Below are 6,000 nucleotides of genomic sequence, written 5' to 3'. Positions count from 1 at the left end.
AAGAGGGTGTAGGAAAGAGCATTCTAGAGGAAATAAGGAATCAGAGGAAATTACCTGAGACGAAGCATGAAGGTATGAATGAAATACAAAAGGCCAAGCAGAGAGGGAGAATTCAAGAAAGAGATGAGCCTGAAACTCCAGAAAGCAAACTAGGCCAAGGAGGTCCCTAGTGGAAAGATAACTGCGAAGTCCAGAGAAACCCCTCTGAGCTATAAAAGGTGGTTACACATGCTTCGTAGAAGGTATTTACAGCCTCAAAGGGACATTTCTATATTGGAAGTTTTGGAGAGTGGAGAGCCCATTCAGAGAAATAAGTTAGCTGAGGTGAAGAATTGATATGGAAAGGAAATAGTGACTGGATGGATGGATAGATGGATGGATGCATGATAGATAGATAGAAAATTAAATTCATTATCTATCCTATCATTCTTATAAATATTAGGTGGATTAAACTGGTGAATGAGTGGTTGCTGGTGGATGGACCAGCATATACGATAGAAGGGGAAAGAAGAGAAGAAAGGAGAGAAGAAAGGAGAGAAGAAAGGATGGAGAAACAAAGGAAGGCAGGCTGATTGAAGAGTTGATTGTGGATGAATGGATGACCTAGGTGTAGAAGAGGAACCTACTCATCTATAAGGAGATTTAGGAAAAGAGATTTAGGAAAAGAGAACGGGTCCCCAGATAAATAGAAAAGATAATATCTCGCTTTGAGGAAGATATGGAAACCTTATTCATAATAGTAATAGTGAGGGCGAAAGTTACCTTTGAAGATAACTTAAATTTCCAAAAAAAAAAAAAAAAGCCTACATATTTGTTTTAGTTCATCAAAAAATGTTCAAAGCTGTAAAGCTCAGGTTTGATGCCCTATAACAATCTCATCTGGAGGTTGTACAGCCATAGGGAAAGAATTTTCTGAACTGAAGATCAGCACACCTGGCTTACTCCAGCTCTAGGGAGTGACAACAGAATGGAATAAATGGCATAGGTATTGTCCAGGAGAATCTGGGAGTGGTGGCAACTGTCAGTGTGGCTTCAGTCCACAACCAGTCGGTGTCAGCAAAGCGCTGACCCACAAGAACACTTTGAATCAGGAAGTGGATGGGAAGAGGAAGAAGTGGAGTGAATGATGAGGGTGCATGAAAGAGCGAAAAGAGGCACACACACATGTCCCCTAGACTAAGGCCGCACAGAAGTGCCAGGCCAGATAAGCCGGACATGACCAGAGCTAGGCAAAGTGAAGTAGGGGAGCTTCCTGGAAGATGTAACACCTAAGCTGAGGTGAAGGATGGTGTCTTTCGCTGAGACAGGGACACCAGAGGAGGAGCAGTTTAGTGAATGGGAGAGGGAGAGAAAACTGAGGTTACGCAGAGTTGGAAAATTATAAATTCGGTTAGCACCTAATTGATCCTGAAGTTGTTCTGTCCATGCCTTTGCTTCTATAGAACTTGCCCCCGATGGACCCGCCCCCTCCCCTTCTTTCTGTCTGCTCCATCTACCTGAAAGTCTTGCCATCCTTGGAGCTTTCAAGGGCAAGGATGAACTGGTAAGGCGTGACCACGGACAGAGCCCTGGAAAAGCAAATCCACAGCATGGGGGAGGAAGCTCCACCCACATCATGGCTCCTGCTGGAGCTCACATGTCTTCCTGTACCTTGTGGGCCAGCTCAGCTGCCTTCTCCTCTTCCTCTTCACCAGACTTCCCAGTCAGCACTCCCAGCTGCCCACACTCCCCAATTCTCATGGCCTAATTGGAAAGGATTCCTGTCTTCTCCTTCCAGAAAAAACATGGTTAGCTGTGTGATTATGTCCAAGTCAGGAACCTCTCTGGGTCTCTATTTCTTTGCCTATAAGACAAATTTAAATCTCCCATCCCTGCCCGCCCCTCGGGGTTCTTATAAGAATGAAATAAATTGCATATTGTCTCCTATTGTACATCTGTTAAAGGTAAACAGGCTGTTTATGTTTCAATAAAAACCAAATATGACATAATTACATCCCACTGATTTTTCTTTTCTTCTCTCTTGGCTTATGGTAGTTTTTAATATTTTATAGTGAATAAGAATTACTTTATAATAAGATGGGGAAACTGAAGTTTAAAAAAATAAATTATACTTAGAAATTAAGAAAAGTTCAGCATCTTAAAATTATGCTGGGGCATTTTCCGATTTGCTATTTCTTAGATTCTCTTTTACGGGTATTCTTATTGTTACCATCATCATTACTAATAATGGATTATTAGCATCCTGTTCCAGATGAGAACACCAAGACTCAGGAAAATCAAGTTACTTGCCCAGACACACATAACAATTTACTGGCTGAGCCAGCACTCAAATCTTTTGTCTCTAAGTCTAGTGGTCTTTACATTAGAGAACAATCACACTTTTGTATGTCATTTATCTAATGTTATCAGTGCTGACATTCAATTTTTAACTATCATGTGTGTCCTGTCTCTAAATTATCATGTGTGCCACATATCTCAATACATATACATTGAAATTCCCTCTATCTAGAACCTTTGATTAAAGGCATTATTCCAGATATCTGAGTTTTTGGATAGCCACAGATTTAAGCAGCAACCTTTTTTCAAATTTTAATTATTCTTAGAAATTGTTCTTTAAAAATATGGTACTCTTTCCCTGACTTCTTAGTCAGAATACACAGAAAGTCATACAACCTTTTCTTAATTCCTAAAGGCGGCCATTCTAATTTTAGCTTGGCTCGAGTGTATGTTATCTCATCATGTACTTTCCTTCTCTGACCTCCGTTTTCTTAACAGTAATATTTACTGAGCACTTACCACATGCATTGTTCTAAGGAAGTGTTAGTGCACGTAATTGGCCTAACCCCGAGAGGTGGATGGTATTACTCCTATTTTATAAACAAAGAAAAGGGGGCTCCAAGAGGTTAAATAACTTGCTCAAGGTCAAGAGCTGGCAAGCCATGGCGCCAAGATTTGAACCTAGGCCATGTGACTCTGGGGATAGGACCAGGTACTTCCAGCCCAGGCATGTAGGCCTCAACTTCCAAGCCCCGAGAGGTTTTTGATGGACACAGATGCCTACCACCAGCACAGCCAAGGCTCTGGGGAGAGAGCATGCACCCTCCCCCAGAAACTCCACACAGCCTTCCATAGGCCACCATGGAGGCTTCATGGAATTTTTTTTTCTTCTCCCCCCCCTCCCCCAGTTCCCAACTGTTGCTGCAGCTGATGAAACTCAGAGATCCTCAGCCCTTCTGTCAGCCCTCTAGTCCTGCCAGTTCTGAACTTTATACCTTCAGCCTTTTTCTGGCTCTTGACAAATGGAAAAAAAATCATTCTTAGGACTGGTGTGTGTGTCTGTGTGTATATGTGTGTGTATGCATGTGTGTCTGCCCATAGGGGAAATAAATGACATTTCTGGCCCTTCTCTCAACTCCCACTTGCATAACACCGGAAGAGACAAGGGGCTGGACAGAAACTCAAGGAGATGGCCACAGCCTCCTGCCCACCCACCCCATCCCACCATGGGCCACACAGCAAAGCCCTCTGCTGCCCAATCTTTCTCCCTACGCTTCTGCAGGGAATTACTGTCACAGCCTCAAGCCCAACCTGGAAAATGTAGCATTCCTGCCCACCTTCCAACCTCATCGCCGCAACTCCCTGGCACAAGCCCTTTTTTCCAGACAAACCAGGCTCCTCATTGATCTCCACACATGTTTCAAGCTTTCCTACCTCTGTGCCTTTGCCCACACTACTGCCCCTCCAGGAATGCCCTCCCTTCTCCTCTCCCTATATCCAAATCTACCATCCTTCAAGGCCCTGCTGGAGAGAAGCACCTGACTAGTTTCGACTGTGTTGGTGCTGGGGATACAGTTACAAATAAGGCAGGTAGGGCTCTTGCTCTCAAAATAGTCATTAAAAAGTAATCCCACAATTGCAAACAATGAAAAGTGTTCCCTGGTACACCTTTGCTCATATCCCCTTCGCCATCACCTGGCAGTGCTCAAAAATAATGTCATCGTCTCCCTTTCACCACCATCTCCACTTATGTAGATGCTCTGAAATCTTTAAGGCTTTCGACTAATGCCTGCCTTCTCCAAGGAGTGTTCCAGAATCCCTCTGCCGAGATACAATCACTCCCTCCACTGGTTTAGGTGGACCATCTCTGTGGGCAACCCTGAATCCCTTCCACATACCCCAGCATGCCAAACAAAGACCATGACATTCTATGTGTGCCATGTTGTGGCAAGGTTTGGAAGCACATCAGTGAAGCCATGATGTTTACAAGGCCATGTGATGTTGCAGTGTGCTGCTGGTCAAGTCTTAAATGCTCGAATGTCAACTGCACAGATCTAGAAGTCTATACCAACCAGTGTCATTCTTAGGGTTAAGTCAGGTCACTTTTATTTTTTCTATTTTGCTCAAAATTATCATGTCGGGTAGTTTTTCGATATATTTTTAATAGTTTGTAAGTGAGTTGCTTGACAGACTAAACAGTGTGGCAAACAAGACACAGCTTCAACCAGCAAAAATCATCTTGCTATTGACTATCCCCTAAATTGTTCAGGAATTGGAATGATGAAAATTTTCATTAATGACTGTTGTTCAAAGATAATCTGGTAAGACAAGGTAAATTCAGTAAGGAAAAGGCCAAGTCAGGGTAAGGCCATGTTCATTATAGAGTAAATTTAAAAGGAGGTGAAAGTCAAATCAAATTCTGTAATTATGACAGTCACTGAGAAGGAGACGAGAGTTCACAAAAAAATAATGAAAACCCAGTCTGGGATGCAATTGTATCTTAAGATCCTTGGAGAAACTGTTCATTCTTCCTGGGATATTAGTTCCTCAGAGGAGGTTACTGCCTGGCCCTCTCTTAAACAATATGCATGGGTATGTGAGCTAGTGGGAAGTAGCGAAGTCTTTGCCGTTGAGTGAAGCGGTGATATAGTGTTGCTGCCAGACCACAATACTCTCCTCTGATGATCCTATGTGATGACCACCCAGGCAGCTGCAGAGGGTGTCCTCTGGTAGCCATTTGCCACGCTGAGAATGATCTGCTCTACTCAACTACTTGCTTTTGAAACCATTGTCCCAAGTGGCCAAGCACTTGATCTCACATCAGAGGGCAGGTCTTGTGGTTTAAGGATCTACCTCCTTCTGTAGACTTGTGCTTGGAACACCCTACACCCATATCTATGTGCAGAAAGTGCTCAAGACTCATCCAACAGACCTGAAATCAAAGGTCCAGATGTTAGGATGAAGCAGAACACACCTGGAAAGCCAAGAGTTCTCTAAGATTGAAGACTCCATCTTATTGCTTATAGCCAAGCACTTATCCAAGATACCATTACCATAGGAAGACTTCTCATGGGTAAATTCAACATTCAAAAGCTGATAATTGAAAAAGAAGCAGGACCACTCACAAGAGCATTAAGAAAGAGGTTTTGGGGGGAAATGGAAAGTTGTAGATGGTTATACTTATTGTTATTAACTATTGTCACAATTGTTGGCTTAAGGAGGAGGAACAGAGAGATTCACTGGATCTTTACAAAAGAAAGCTAATATTCTGGTGACCATCAAATGACTCGAGCTATGGAGAATGGGGCTTCTGGAAAACGTGGTCCCTTCCATTTCTCTATGAATCTCTTTCCTTGAGTGGATCTGATCTAAGGGCTTCCGATGATGCAGGAGGAAGCCAACAATAAACACAATGCAATCTCAAGACCTAGAGGCTATTGTAATAACTTTTCATAAAAATATAAGAAAAGATGTTTGCGACAATATTGTGATCAGAGGGTACTAACAATACCAGTACAGATGATGCAGTATTCCCTCTCTCAAAAAATTAAAACAGGATCTCAAAAAAAAAAAAAAAATAGAGTATAGACGGAGAAAAATCTTGATAATAGTTGAATCTAAGTGGTAGGTCTACGCAAAATTCATTGTACTGTTCTCTCTACTTCTGCATGTCTTTGAAAATGTTCATAAGAAAAAGATTTTAATGATTGGTCTCAAAAATTC

The sequence above is a fragment of the Rousettus aegyptiacus genome, unplaced genomic scaffold (genome assembly GCF_014176215.1).
Source record: "Rousettus aegyptiacus isolate mRouAeg1 unplaced genomic scaffold, mRouAeg1.p scaffold_m13_p_1, whole genome shotgun sequence".
NCBI classification, from domain to species: domain Eukaryota; kingdom Metazoa; phylum Chordata; class Mammalia; order Chiroptera; family Pteropodidae; genus Rousettus; species Rousettus aegyptiacus.
This window is presented reverse-complemented; position numbering follows the sequence as displayed.